Below are 16957 nucleotides of genomic sequence, written 5' to 3' on the forward strand. Positions count from 1 at the left end.
GTTTTTAGAATCTTCCTTGTAGATTTATCTGCTTGTCCTCAAAGATTTTAAAATGAGTTTTATTCCTTTTGAGATCTTTGGTATTCATTCTTTTTTTCTTGCATCGTACTACTGCTCACTTTATGACTTTTCTCATTCTTTTGGTAGCTCCTCTAAGGGCTGGATCTTAAAATGGCCTCAGTTTCCTACCATGTTGAGGATTTTACTTTTGTCCTGTTTCATTTCCTGACCCAAGTAAATTTTGGGAGGGAGGTGCAAATCTGGCCCCAATTGAATGTCCATTGCCGTTTCTTCTGGATTGTAACAGTCCCAAAGTACACATTGGCACCCATTCCAGTTCCCTCTATTGTTTGGTTCTTTGCCCAAGTGCTGCTGAAACATGTGGCTCCTACAGGAAGAATAAATATCTTTCTATATTTTTGCCTCCTGCATAAGAGGAGTGGAAAGAGTTGAGGTTTGTTGTTTATTGCCACAGCAGAATGATGAAACAAGGGCAGAGGCATTTTCCTGACAGCAAAATTAAAAAAAATAAATAATAAATAATAAGCAAACAAACAAATAATAAATGAATAAATGAAAATTAAAAAAAAAAGCAGCAGTAAGAGCAGCAAGTGAGCAAATTGTTGAATGGATCCCTACCAAATCCTGAGGCTGGTGAGGAAGTGAGTACTGAGTAAGTATGGTAAGGATTAAGGATTAACCTTCCTTGCTGTTAAGTCATCTTGTTGTTACCTGGTTAGACTTCTTGGTGTTTTTTACTATAGACAGCTGTAATTACTTTACCTGTTGTACATAATCTTTATTTTGAGAGCTGATGATAGCTGGAGAAACTACCTTGTCCTTCATCTTGTTGAAGCCCATAGATTGCACCACACTAGACTACCCTGCCTTAAAGGCTGTTTTCTGGACCTTCCAGGTTTAAGAGTGATTACAAGTAGTAACTGTTGCTGTTTCTCTTCCCAGGCTGATTTAATTATTTTTCTTTGCCTCATTAAATGAGCCATCCCCGACTACTTCTTAAACAGATCTATTCACTGAATGGGCATTGCCTCACCCTAATGTGAACCAAATAGCTCTTGGCCTAAAGGGGACAATATCTCCCATTGCATCCTGGGCTATCTCCAGTCATCCTGATGAATATCTGGTCACTGGATTCAGATGGCTCTGAAGGAGAAAAGAGGCTGGTGACCTTGCACAGCCCTCCCTCACTCAAAACAAAGTCAAGTGCAAGTTATGTCATTTCTCTGATGGCATGGTCTTCTTTGGCAATGAAGGACAAACACAACAACCTGCCATGTAACTGGATAGAAGATTTTCATGTCTTTGTCTTAAACTTATCTTCTTCTAAATAAAAATATAATTATCTTCTTCTAAATAAAAATAGAAATCTAAGGGGCAATTTTCTTTTGTTCTTTTATGTCTGATGCCCAGCAAAGAGTATTCGCTATTGATATAAATTATAACTTTCATTTCACTGAGATAGTGAACTACTAACTTGTGACCTTTCCCACAACAAAACAATACTTTTTCTGCAACTTAATGTTTTAAAAAATTGTCTTGGCATTTAGGGGTTAAGTGACTTGTCCAGGGTCACATAGAATGCATTAGTTGCAATGCTTGAACCAAGTCTTTCTGGTCCCAAGACCAGCTTTTTATCCATTATAAATACTTTAAACCCGCATTAAGTTGAATTGAATTGTGGGCTTGTGTGTATATTTAATCACAACGCAAAGAATTTGATGAAGGGCTTCCAGTTCTTTTTTTATAGCCTAATGTGCTGCCCAATCCAAAATGAGACATCTGAAGTACCTATATTTGGAAGTAAATTGGGAAGCATGCTATTTTTTTTACATCTGTATTCAAAGTATATGGGTGCAAAAGAGAAAATAGACTCTATATTTTTAAGATCTTCATCAAGATAAAGCAGCTGTCTTTGTCATTTATTGTTGGCCCCAAGCTTTTCTTGGCTTGTGTGCAATTTTTGGTGGGAAACAATTCATTTGGATTACTGAGAATTTGTACTTGTCCCTTAAATTGGATCACGAAGCCCTCTGAGGCAATATGAAAATGTTGTTTGAATTTGATTCTCCATGTAAATGGAGGAAAACAGTGGAACAAATCATCTCAAATAACCCATAATCTCCAAATAATTTATATAGTTATTCATACTCACTGGCTTTTACACATATACTCCACTCACTGCTTAGTTTCGATGCACTCTCAGCTGGGTGATTGGAAAACAGAGCTACGGGTGATTGATGGAGGTGTATATTTGGATGGGGAAGAGGAAGGAGACTGGGAAAAGGAAAAAACAGGATGATTTCTACACAGATGATCATAATTGTTGTTATTTGGCCATGTCCAACTCTTCATGACCCCATTTGGGGTTTTCTTGGTAAAGATCCCAGAGTGCTTTGCTATTTCCTTCTCCAATTCATTTTACAGCTGAGGAACAGAGGCAAACAAGGTGAAGGAACTTGCCCAGAGTCACACAGCAGTTGTGTCTGAGGCCAGACATGAACTCAGAAAAATGAGTCTTCCTGACCTATCTTCCTTTCTGCTTTATCCACTGCACCACCTAATTGCCCCTCCCCCCAGCATATTTATTGACGATGGATATTTTTGATAGAGATCAAATTCAAATACATAATAATTGATTAGTTCTGTCTATATGATATTGTGATCCAAGGTTAGATTTCTTGCTCCATGTGCTCTATATGGTGCTCTGATGAATTTCTTCAAAGTTTGTATGGACTTTGAGAGAACGTCTAGTTAAAGTGATTGTTTTTTTCTTTTTAAATGGATGAAATATTGGCAGAACTTTAAACCTATATTTCAATAGTTAAAGGATCTGTGCTTTAACAGATGCCAGCACTTTTTCATTGATATAGACCATAGACAACTCAATTTAGTGAAAAGGGCACTATGTGTAGTATTAGAGGGAATGGGTTAGAATTTACAGTTCTGCTGCTATTTGTATGATTTCAAGTGAGTAGTTTTACATCTTGGGCCTCAGTTTTCTAATTTAGAAAGGAAGGGCACTCAACTAAATTAGGGGTTCACCTGGAATCAGGGAACATATTCTTAAAAAGATTTTCTTAACTACATTTCGTTATAATTGGTTTTCATTGTAATCCTGTGTATTTCATTTTATGCAGAAAACAAAAACATCTAGGAAGGGTTTTATTTATTTATTTAGTGCTCCCCCCCGCCCATTTAGATGTAAAAACAATTTTTAACATTTGTTTTTAAAACTTTAAGTTCCAAATTCTCTCCTCTCCTCCCTCCTCACCTGACCTCCTTCTAAGTTGTCTTGCACTAGAAATTTGTTTCACTTTGGTTTTTTGGTGGGCTTTGCTGCTCTGGAATTTGTTTAGGGCCATTTTAAGGGTATTTAGAGGGGTTTGGGGAGAGCTCAGTGAGTCTCTGCTTTTACTCTGCTACCTTGGCTCCACCTTCCTTAGAAGGATTTTATAGGCTTCCCCAGAATGCCAGAAGAGTTCATGACATGAAAAGGTTAAGAATGACTGGACCAAATGATCTCTAAACATCTAAACATCCCTTTAAACATTAAGCCTACAAACCATTTATACTTCTTTGCAAGCTGTTGTAACCAAAATAATGATTGCCCCGTGATCAACCTTAACTTGGTGGGCATCTCTGGATTTATCTAGGATTATCCTTGGACCAGAGGCATACAATCAATTTGGGATGCATAAAAGTCTTTCCAGAGTACATGGTGCCCTTGAGTCTTTGAGTATCCAAAATCACCTCCATATCCTACATGAGAAATTGGAGTAGGAACGAATAACATACAGAAATTCAAACATTACATTTTGTACCTTTATCAGTCCTTTGTTATCTAACTTGGTCCTTTTGCCAAGTATCCCCAAAACATTGGAGGGTGAGCATGATCCCACAGAACTAAAGAAAGTTCAGTACATGATATACTTAATTGACTACCTTAAGCAACCAGAGGAGGCAGGTGACTAGAGCATCGGACATGGAATCAAGAAGACTGACTTAAAATCTTGTTTCAATCATTCCCTCCCTTAACTATTGTCTACCTCAAATTCCCTGGCTGTAACATGGGGATAATAATAGCGCTTATTTCCCAAGATGTTGTAATAATAAAATGAAATAATAGCTGTAAAGTGTTTTATAAACCTTCAAATGTGCTAGCTACAACAAAACAAAACAACAAAACCACCTGTAGGATATTAGTATTATTGGAACTGCAAAAGGTTATAGTCAGGAATCACAGAATCTCAGAGCAGCAAAGCATTTTAGAGACCATCTAGCCCAATCTACACTTGAACCGAAAATTCCTCTTTAAAATCAATGAGAAATATTCATTCAACCTCCACTTGAATAGCTCTAGTGATGAGGAATTCATATCTACCAAGGCAGCCCTTTCCATTTTAGGACAACTCAAATTGTTAGAATCTTTCCCTTATCATGAAGTGAAAACTTGTCTTTATGAATCCATTTATTGCTCCGAATTCTATTTTGACTTGTGGGAATAGGCTGATAAGGTCTAAAGAGAGACAGTTATAGCTTGACTGGAGGTTCTCTTTAGGATTCTAGTTTCACTTTAATTTTTTTCTTTAAATTTTATAATGTCTCTCCTTTCTTCCTCTCTCCCCTCTTTCCTTCCTCCTTTCTTCCTCTATTTATTTTCTTTCTTTCCTCCCTCCTTTCCTCACTTCCTCCCTCATTTCATCCCTTTATCACTTTCTTCCCTTCTTCTCCACCCTCTTTCCTTCCTTCCTCTCTCTCTCACTTTCTCTTTTTTCTTTCCTCCCTCTTTTCTTCCCTTGTTTCTTTCCCTTCTTTCTTCTTCCCTCCCTCCTTTTTTCCCTTCCTTCTTTCCTTCACTTCCTCTACTTTCCTCTCTTTGTTCCTCCTTTCTTCTTCCTTCCCCTCTTTCCTTCCTTCCTTCCTTCCTTCCTTCCTTCCTTCCTTCCTTCCTTCCTTCCTTCCTTCCTTCCTTCCTTCCTTCCTTCCTTCCTTCCCTCTTTCCTTCCTTCCTTCTTTCCTTTCTTCTTTCTTTTCTTCCTTCCCTCCATCTATCACAACATCTACATTATCAAGAAACAATGTGTTTGAGCTGAAAGGGCACAAGCCTTGGGCTCATCAGGCTGAGTTTCAACTTCCAACTCTATTGCTGACAAACTCTTGGAGGTTAATTGAATTACTTTACCTCTCTGGACCTCAGTTTTATCATCTGTAAAATGAGGATTCTAAACCAAATTGGGTCCTTCATCTCTAACATATAGTAATGGATCATCATTGTTTTCTCTGTGCAATATGCATCATTGAGCCCCAGTGAGACCTGCATTTGCTCTTGGCCTCTGGTTCTGAGGACTACTAGTACAATGTCTTTTGTGAATCCTATCACGTTGTACATTGGAATCATTCAGTAGTGTAGGCAACAACAATGGAATAATTTCATTGGAATTTTACACTAATCAAGACCAGGAATACATTTTTACATGATTCTTAATGTTCTTGACAAAAGGTTATTAGAGCAGATAGTCTATTAATTACTGTTAATTTGTTTCTATATTCTGTGCCTGTAGCCAGAAGCTATGGTTCACTTTACAAACTGGATATATTTGTACTTTGCCCGTGATCTGCTTTGGTGCTCAATCTTCCTATCTTGTGGTCTATTAAGGACATGGAAAACTGTATAGTTGGAAGAAAAAGGACATGGGATATTCACTCACTCTTAAATTTAATTTCTATTTCAGTTATCTTGGAGAGTAGCTAAAACCATGAGATTACAACATCTCAGAAGGAAAATCATTTGGGTTATTTAAAGCAATTCAATACAATCAAATGCTTCTTCAGCATTAATCAACATTGTCACACAGGGACTGTTTCTAATCATTAGCATCAAGAATTAGGTTGAACGGGCATTTTTTTTATTTTGTTAGAGAATAAGCAGTACTTTCAAAAACCCACATGCTGCCTTTTAATTATTTTAGCCAGAATAAACTCCAAATGGGATCTTCATTTGTTTGGCAATGATCTTACTTACAGTTTTTTTAATAAGAAGAGACATAGGCATACCAACTGGCATTGGTGATATGACCCTTGCTACCATTAAAAAATGTGGAAACTGTGGTCCCTGCAAAGTGGGAAACCACACAACCTCAACTGCACCTAAAATAAGTATGAGAACTCAAAGAAATGTAATTGCTCCCAGCAATGTTTGGAAAACATCAATGGGAACCTGTCATTACTAGATGTTTTCAAGTTTAAGAAATTTAATTGCTTTTCATAATTTCCTTTGAGGTGGAAGAAACATTTTAGGAGAATTTTCCATGAGGTGCAAATGCTAGATGGTTCATTGCTTTTAAGTAATTATCAATTATCTCTTCTTAAAAACCATCTTATCTATACTATTAATACTATTCACCTATTCATCAGTGGGTTTTACTAAAATAATGAATCGTGCCAGAAGATTTAAATACACACACACACACATATACATATATATGTATACAAACATATATCTCCTTTTCTAAAAGAAATAACTATTCTTTTCAATTTGAATTTTCATATTTTTGAAAATTAAAAATAATTGAAGGTACAGTTTAAGACTACTTTTATTTATCTCATTTTAGTATTATTCTGGTTGAAATAAATTTTACAACATGGAGCTGTCTTAAACTACAATTTTTCTAATATACATTGGAACAAAATTTCATATTGAAAAATGTTTTGCTGATACCTCCTAACATCTTCCCACCAACCTCTTTTAGGTTGATTGTCATTGTTAAAGAGGCATATCTATTTGATTAACTATTAGGCTCTAAAACTACAATGCAAAGGAGTAGGACAATGTCATCCTAGGAATCTATTTCTTTTTAAATTGTGTCTTATTTTGATTGATACTCTTTGATTTTAATATTATGTACTAATATTTTCTAAATTGAATGACTGAAGGAAAACAAACAAAAAATCCTTCTGGCTTTTGATTTATGTGTGCTGGGTTTGGATTCTTTGTCTTTTACTTATAATCTGAATAACCTTGGAGAAGTTACTGAGTCTTTCTGGGCTCCCTATATATAACATGAAGGCATTGGACTAGATGACCTCTGAGTCCTTCCTAGCACTAAATCTATGATCCTACAATAGATGCCCCTTTTCTCCAAACTTATGAGTCATTCATTACTTTGAAACACAGATTAATAAAGAGACAAAAAGCAGTCCAGTAAAATTTACTCCAACACATTAATTGGTACTGGCAGTATGTGCATTATTTCTCATGCATAATCCCCTACCCCCTTGTTATTGTCCACCTTTCATTTAGAAGAAGACCCATAACATCACAGGTGATGTCCTGACTTGCATGTGAATTTGATTTAAGTGAGACAGAGTTCCACCAAGTGGTCAGCCTCATTGTCTCTTTTACAGTCATTCAAGTCTAGTGGCAACCCAAAAGTTTGCATGACTGGCTATGGCCCAGAATGCAGTGGATGACCTTGATATCTTTGCTATCTGACAAAGCTCTAAGCACTCCACAGTACCGGATTCAGATGTCTTCATGGCCATTGGAACAAGTTGTTCTTATCTGCCCATTCTGCCAGGGGATGTTTCACACATGGGGTAGACATCTTCTCCTTCACTGGTAGGTTTGAGGTCTGTTGGTTATACTCAAACTGATTTAGCCTATCTGCCAAGATGGTTTACTATGGTATAGTCACTGTATATGCTACAGATTCTTGGAACCACAGGGAAGAACTGGATGAAAGACAGAAACCGAAGATGGATGAGCTACCCAGCATATTAATGAAGGGAATGAAGTTCATTTTTTGAACTCTGGTGCCAAGCTTAGTCATTATTATTACACAGTGTTCAGTTATGTTGATTTTTCCCAAGGATTTTTAAAATATCTTCCTTGAAAATTGTTGTTAAATACTTAATAAATTTTCATCATTAAACTGCGGGATAAGAATTTTCAGAGGTTTTGTCTAGGTGTTCATTGGCAGGTGAAATGGAGTTAAGATTTGTGGCCACCATCCAAGTATTCTGATCCAAATTTTAGCCTTTATATAGCTAACACATTTGCCTAATTTTCTGATATGTATCCAACTCTCCCTTACATTTTAGGAGAGTTGCCTCAGGTGTATCATGTTTTGGTGCTAAGAATCATGTATGCCATCTAAAAATGTCAATAATAACATGTAGAATATAATGTCATGTTTAACAGACTTAATGTAACAGATGTACTTTTCCATATCAGGAATAGCAAATATAAACATATTTTGTAAACATAGAATATTTTTTCCTCTTAAATGTGAAGGATTTGTTCCAGATTAGTTCTTCTGTATCCAATACCCAGTTCAAAGAACTTACAAAGATAAAAGTAAATTTCATCTAACATTTTCCTTAGGTCTTAATCTAAATTTCATTTTGCTACAAAGAAACCCTATCTTGCTTTCTTTTATGATTATAAATATTTGTATGTTACCCAAGAATATAAGTGTTGGAGTCATTTGAGATCACACTTTTTTTTATATGTGCAAAGAGAAGTGGAATATTGAAGCAATAACTCATATTGACTTTTGATATCCAATGCATTGGTAATTTTTGTATTACTTATAAGCTACAGACGCAGTGTGGTAGAATGGACAGAGAGCTAGCTTTAAAGCCAGCAAAAGCTGGGTTCATCTCACCCCTTGGTACATAGCGGCTCTAGGGAACTAAGACTCTACATTGCAGGAAAAGGGTTCATTTCCACTGGTAGAGGGAGTTTCCTATACTAGTGAAGTCACAGCTCCAGTCTCTCCACAAAATGTAAATGTGAAGGAATGAAATTATTTTCTTTATGTGGTTTACAAACAAGTTTTGAAGGCAAATCCTTCCACCTCCACCCCTTCCCACAAAACCTCATCAGGCATGTCCAAATAATTGCATCCAAAGGGTTCTTCTGGCTATAATTACACGGATGGTTGCCACAGTTGCTTTCCTCATAAATGGCAAAGTCAGAATCCTAGAGACAGCAAAGAGTTCACAAAGCTGCCTCAGCCAAATTTAAACTAATTGACCATTTTAACCATATGCGGAAATATCTAGAGGTTTAAAAATCTTAAGAAATGTATAATTTTACAAATGCATTAATTTTTTTCTATCTTTTATTCACTCATACACATGCATTATTTCCTTCCTCTGGCCCATTTCTACTTGGTGCAAAACCCTAAGCAAAGGCAAGTCAAGTCAGGGCAACTGGGATTTCAGTGGGTTGATGAAGGGCAAATACTAAGCAGAATATAGAAGAAAGCAACTGGGAGATCTGGAAACCAAAACTGGGTGTAGATCTTTCTGTAATTTGAGTAATGATTGATCAAATATGAACCACAGCTAGAACTCAGGTCTCCTTTCCTGAATGACACCATCACTATGCCCATATTACTGCTTCTAATTATATAAAGAAGAATTACGTATAATTGCATAATATAAAATAAAACCAACAACTAAGATCATAAGCATAGAAGTGGATGCAACTTATGGGTCATCTAGTTCAACAGCCTAGGTTTACAAATGAGGAAACTTAGTCCTCAAAAAGTTAATGATAAGTCAAGATTTCACCTTAGGTCTATGACACTAAATTTAATACTCATTGCACCATACCCTGATACTTCCCTGGTATGTAATTTCATTTTTAATGAAGTCACTATGGAATATTGTGTTCTTTTTTCAATAGTGCTTTATTATTCTATTTTTTTTTTTGAAACTACCTCTTCTTTGGAAAAGTTTTAGAGAGAAAACTAGATGGAATTTATGAGCCGTGTAAGGAAAATTATATCATTAATTCATACTCATGAAGTGCCTTTTGGAGGTGCCCTTGGGATTTTTGGTTCAGTATCTGAAACAGTACTCTTCACACTCTCAGAAGAGATAGTATCCACCATATGCTTTAGACAGAATTCAGTATTTCTTAACTATATAGATTAACAAAATGTGTTTTCTTGCCTGTAGAAGTTTACATTCGAGTTGGGGAGATGTTCTGGTCAGTGTGATATTTCAAACAGTAGTAGGAGGGGAAATAGAAAGAATTTTCCCATTGAACAAATAGAGATTGGAAGAGAGGTGAAACAGGTTGTCTTTCCATGTAACCCATGGCTCAGAATCTCACAAGCTCTTGGTTTGACTGAACTGGAAGCATATGAAATAAGAAAGAAACCACATGGTTTCACAAGTACCAGACCACAAGTATCAAAATGCTTCTTGTGAATGGAATTTTGAAGAAAGGGGAAATGGATACCTATTATAGAAACAATTAGAAGCAGCCTTCCAGAACAGATTAGATTTGAACTGAAGCATGAACAACAGGTAAGATTTAGACAGACAAAAAAGTCACATCAAATCAATAAATGTTTATTAAGCCAAACACTGTGTTAAACAATTCAAGTACAAATATAAGTAGAAAGATAGCCCTTGACCTCAAGGAGTTTATATTTTAATGGGGGAATGGAACAGTATATACAATGAAGCTGGAAAGGAGGTATTAGGTGTTGGGGTGATTGGGGGTAAAGGAAAAAAAATTTATAGTGGGCCTGCATGGTAGAGAATGTTGAGAGACAGGAGTAGAGCATGGAGAGAAATGAAGACATGGCTTGCCTGGGCACTTCCCTTAAAATGGAGGTTCTAGAAGGAACCAGCCAATCAGAGGAAGGAGTCACAAGGCAGATTATACTTTCAGAGTGAAAAATCCAGGAACAAAGTGAACTTTCATGTGAAAAGGGTTTTGTGCCTTGACAAAGAAGGTACAGAGTACGGAGTAGAGGCCAGAGAGGAACAAGTAAAAATAATATGTTATTCCAAAGAGGTGAACTGAAATGAGTAAAGGTTTTTAGTTGGGACTGAAGATGGTGTATTCAAATGGCTAGTCAGTTAAGGGTAACTGACAAGCCTTACACTTGTTGGTTAGTTAGGGGATTGTCTACTCCAAGCATGTGAAGACTTTCCACCGGTAAAATGGGCTGATGAGAACAATTTGTTCCAATGGCTGTAAAAATGGTTGAAGCAGGCACTGTGGATTACTCAGAGCTCGATAGGTATCAAAGACACCAAGGTCATCCATTGCATTCTGGACCATTACCAATCATTTTAACTTCTATATTGCCACTAGATTTGAATGACTGAGGAAGAGAAAGTGAGGCTGATGACTTCATGCAACTCTGTCTTGTTTAAAGCCACTTCACCTGGGAGTCAAGACATTACTCTATGATGTCAATTTGAAAATGAAGGCCGAACAACAAAACTCAAAAGGCAACATGAGAAGTAGCCTGGTTGGAGTGGCGAGTGCATCCTGGGAAGAAGCTAAAGTTAGATAAGATACAATAAAGTCAGATTATGGAAAATCTGGAATGTCAGGCTAAGTTTTGACTATTCTTAATGGCAATAGAAAGCCATTGAAAGATTGAGCCTGAGAATGTGATGTGAAATAAGCAATTTAAGAAACCTAATCTGATAGTGGTTTATCTAATAGATAAGGGTAAGTAGCTGGTGTTACCAAGCAAAAATAAGGCACATAGTAAAGAAGAAGAGTCAGAGATCATGGAGGTCAGGTAGGAAAGTTTAGAAACAGTGTCAGAGTTGTGACCATGGAAATAGAAAGGAGCTGATTGAGTTTGGAACCATTTTGTCTAAAGAATATGATGATGATGATGATGATGATGATGATGATGATGGTTAATAACAGCCAACATTTATATAGCACTTACCATGTGTCAAGCACTGTGCTAAGCACTTTACAGTGATTATTTTTTTTGATCCTCACTACAACTCTGAAAGGTAGATGTTATTATTATTCCCATTTTACAGAGGAGGAAATTGTTTCAAATAGAAGTTAACTGACTTGCTTAGGGTCACAGCTAGTAAGATGGCTAATACTAGATTTGAACTCCGATCTGCTTGCCTACATACCCAGAATTTTACCTTCTGTGCCACCTGGTTGTCCTTAAGTGAAACTATAAAAAAAACAAAACAACTCTGTCATGTTGATGGTTAATTGAATAAAAGGAATGAAGGAAAGGGAAGAGTCTAAGATAATGTTAGGTTTTTAAGTTTGAGGGCCTGGAAGAATATGATGACACAAAACTATGGAAGATGAAATGGTGAGTAGTGATAAGGGAAGACAAAGGATTTTCCTTTTGTGTGTTTACTGAAACCTATCCCATAGGTAGTTTGAGATATGGAACCACAGCTGAGGAAGAAAGATAAGGATAGAGATTTATCAGCTGGAGACCCAGGGAGGGAGAGGAGGGGAAATAATGGCTATTTCAGTCATCCAGGGAAAAATTCCAAGAACTCACTGATGGAATTTGCCACCTGGGGCTTTTTCCATGAAGGACTACAGCCAGAGACCTGACCCTCCCTCCTGGTCCCAATTTCTTCTGAGCTTAAGACGGCACTCTGGTTGGAAAGACTGTGACTTTATTGGTCTAAGTCTGTCTTGGGGTGCTGTTTTGCTCAGACCATTCCTTCTCAGTTGCCTTAATTTTCAAATGTAACAGCCCAGAGTTAATTGCTTATATTTATTTTCAAAATTTTATTGTGAGGTGAACAATTATCAACAATCAAAGAAGGAGTACCCAAGTAAACTTTATTTTAATCCAAAGTCATAATTTCAATGTTGCTGGATCAAAAGGTAGATACAGTTTAAGGGGATAGTTGCAAATTATTTTCCAAAATGAATGAATTTGCAACTTCATCAAACATGTATTGTCTTTCCATAATTTTCCCATAATCCCTTTAATAATAACTATCTTCTGCTTTTGAAACCCTTACAATCTGATGGGTGTCTCTTTGTTTTAATATGTACAGAATGCATCAGTTGATCAAGGGGAAACGTAAAAGAAAGACAACAGAGGCTGAAGGTAGAAAATACTCAAAGATATGATGAGAAACATTAGTAAAGAAAACAGAGGGCCAGAACCAAGATGGAGGAGTAGAAGTATGGATTAGCTCTAGCTCTTCCCCTAAAGCCCTTAAAATACCTGCAAAAAATGACTCTAAACACATTTTAGAGCAGCAGAAGCCACAAAATGACAGTGGAACATATTTCAGCCCAAAACAGCCTGGAAGGCCAACAGGAAAGGTCTATTGCACCACACTTAAAGGGGAGTGTAGCCCAGTGTGGGCCCTGCAGCACAGAGAGGACTGGAGCAGGTTTCAGGGCACTGAATTGTGGGCAGCTGCTGCAATTTCTAGATTTTTCAACTCACAAATGCCAAAGACAACTTCAAAGATCTGTGAGAAAACTCTTTCACCTGGGTGAGAGGGGAGCTTGGACAGATGCCAGCCCTAGTCCCAAGGTGGCAGCAGCCACTGAGATAACAGTATCCACTTCTAGAAACCTTGGCCTACAGACCCTGGGGGGATCAAGTGGATGATCTCGGTCTCAGTCCTGAGTGGCAGTCCCAGGGTGAGAAGGAGCTCTGGTGTGGCAGACCTGGTAGTAGCTATGGAGAGGGAATCCTACTCATAGTTTCGGGACAGAAAAAAGTGTTTTTGTTTGCTCACAGACAAGAGTACAGGCCAGGAGAGTAGTAAGCACCTCTCCCATGACTATGCAACTTTGGAGGAACTGAAAACTTATAGGTCCCTAGAAATCTCCCAGAGAATAGCTATATAAAACCTCTGAAGCCAAGGATAGTATACCTCCACTTGATAAAGGGCTCAACAATAAAGTAATTGCCTGGGAAAATGCCCCAAAGGGGGAAAAATTGACTATACATGATTACTTTCTTGGTAAAAAGATATTTTCTTCCATCCTTTCAGATGAGGAAGAGCAAAGCATTCAATCAAAGGAAGATAGCAAGGTCATGGTTCCTACATCCAAAGGCTCCAGAAAAATATGCAATGATCTCAGGTCATGAAAGAGCTCAAAAAGGATTTTGAAAATCAAGTAAGAGAGGTGGAGGAAAAATTGTGAAGAAAAATGAGAGTAGTTTAAGAAAATCATAAAAAATGAGTCAAGAATTTGCTAAAGGAGATCTCAAAAATGCTGAAGAAAATAACACCTTTAAAAATAGAATAATTCAAATGTCAAAAAACCAATGAGAAGAAGAATACCTTAAAAAGCAGAACTAGCCACATGTAAAAGGAGGTTCAAAACCTCACTGAAGAAAATAGTTCTTTAAAAATTAGAATGGAGCAGATGGAAGCTAATAACTTTATGACAAATCAGGAAATTATAAAAAAACCCAAAAGAATGAAAAAATAGAAGACAATGTGAAATATTTCAGTGGAAAAACAACTGACCTGGAAAATAGGCCCAAAAAAGATAATTTAAAAATTGTTGGTCTACTTCAAAATCATGATAAATAAAAAAGAGCCTAGACATCATCTTCCAAGAAATTATCAAGGAAAACTGCCTTGATATTCTAGAACCAGAGGGTAAAATAGAAATGGAAAGAATTCACCAATCACCTCCTGAAAGAGATCTCAAAAGGAAAACTCCTTGGAACATTCCTAGTCAAATTCCAAAGTTCCCAGGTCATGGAGAAAATATTACAAGCAGCCAAAAAGAAACAGTTCAGGTATTGTGGAAATACAATCAGGATAAAACAGGATTTAGCAGCTTCTGCACTAAGGGCTTTAAGGGCTTGTAATATGATATTTCAGAGGTCAATGGAGATAGGATTAAAACCCAGAATCACATACCCAGCAAAACTGAACATAATACTTCAAGGAAAAAATGGAATTTCAATGAAAGAGAGGACTTCCAAGCATTCTTATTGAAATGACCAGAGCTGAATAGAAAATCTGACTTTCAAAAACAAGAATCAAGAGTTTTGAAGGTACTTTTCTGTGTACATACTATTTCCTATAGAATGTAAACACCTTGAGGGCAGAGATTATTTTATTTTTACCTTTGCAGCCCTAGCATCTATCACGGTGCCTGGCAGATATGTTTTCAATAATAATAGTTAATATTTATATAAATGGTTTAAAGTTTATAAAGCATTTTTGTGTATAGTATCTCATTTGAGCATAACAAAATCTCGATGAGATAGGTTCAGTCATTGTCTCTATTTTATAGAGGAGAAAACAGAGCATGGCAAAAGGTATGACTTTCCCAGAGTCACAGAGCTAGTAAGTGTGTCAAGAGAGAGTTTAACTCTAATTCAGGTCTCACTGATGTCACATCCACTGCTCTACTTTGCGAAGATTATTTCATTTTATCATCATAGCAACCCTGGGACGTAAGTTCTTAGTCCACATTTTACAGATGAGGAAACTGAGTTAGGCAGCAATGACTTGAACTAATAAACATGTGTGGCTGACTTTGAACTTAGGTCTTCCTGATTCTAGGTCCATCTTTCTATCACCTGTGCCACCTATCTGCTTCCTTGAATGCCTTGACAATTTAGGAGGAAATGTTGTCTGCTGAGTTATGAGGAGATAATGGTGAGATTGGGACTTGAGAGTGTAGAGAAAGTTTGGAATAGCTGGGGAGTTTCCTAGGGATCAGTTAAAGAAGAATAAAAGGATCGTTTACTAACAATGAGTTCTAATGGAGTCTTGGATGGTATCAAAGGTAATGATGACATGAGAGTACCAAGGCCAATAGCAATCTCACAAGGTGAAGAATTTCCTGATGATAAGGTGTCTGAGGACATGATGGAGTCCAAAACAGTGTAGGTAAGAGATGAATATGGCTTTCACATGCTTCCCTTTCTGTCCATACTGCCCCCTCTCTAGTTCAGACTTTATTATCTCTTGCCTATTGAAGGATTACCTTTTGTCCATGTTGTCTCCCCCAATAGAATATAAGATCTTTAAGGGCAGAGATTGTTTTTGCTTTTCTATGATATTCTCAGTGTTTAGCATAGGAGCTCATACATATAGTAAGCACTTAATAAGTGGCATATATGTATGTATAATATTATGTGTGTGTATGTATATATATTATATGTATATATATAATATATATATACATGGGGAGAGAGAGAGAGAGAGAGAGAGAGAGAGAGAGAGAGAGAGAGAGAGAGAGAGACAGACAGAGAGAGAGAGAGAGAGAGAGAGAGAGAGAGAATAATTTTGAGGTTGAGAACTTGAATGACTGGAAAGATGGTGGTTCTCTTGATAGAAACTGGCAAGTTGGGAAGAGAGGTATTTGGGGAAGAAATGATAATGAATTTTATTTTGTACATAGTAAGTCTGAGATGTCTAAGCGACACTCAATTTGAAATATTTAAGATGCATTCGGTGATACTAGACTGGAGCTATGAACTTATGGATATAGAGTTCCTTGATCAGGGTCTCCCAGCTTAGTGTCTGAGGTGGGATTTGAACTCAGGTCTTCCTGAGACTGGGTACAGCATTCTAATCACCAGCTCAAACCACAAGTTTGTCACTATTACCTCGGACTACAAGATTATTTCTCCACGTACTATATAGAATCTGTTGGCTTCATGTGGTGAAGTGTTTAGAAGGCTGAATCCATTTCTTTTTTTTACCCAGACATTTCTTGGCTGAGTAAGCAGGGATGAGTTATTTACTGTCTCTTAGCCCCAGTTTCCCTCTCTATAAAATGAGGACAGTAATAGTAATTACATCACAGGTTTGCAAGAATCAAATGAGACAATGCAAATAAAGAACTTTATAAAACCTTAAGGTGCTACATAATTGTCATTTATCTTTGCTGCTATCATTGTAATGATCTTATTCTCATCTTTTTATACCTATCTCATTGTTATTATTCAGTATCACTATTATTAATCTCATATTCTTCTCATCTTTTCCCCAAGAGTTCAGTAGGAAACAGTTTTAGGACCAATTACCATCTTACTATTATTCTTTTATTTTTGTTACTTTATAGACTATTACACGGAGGAGTAGGATAACTGCTGTTTGTAGTTGAATAAAAAAGTTAGCCTGTAAGCTCATTTTTTATAGACAGACTTAGTTTTTATTTACTATTTTATTTTTTCCC

Source organism: Notamacropus eugenii, chromosome 2 (assembly GCF_028372415.1).
Source record: "Notamacropus eugenii isolate mMacEug1 chromosome 2, mMacEug1.pri_v2, whole genome shotgun sequence".
Lineage (NCBI taxonomy): Eukaryota > Metazoa > Chordata > Mammalia > Diprotodontia > Macropodidae > Notamacropus > Notamacropus eugenii.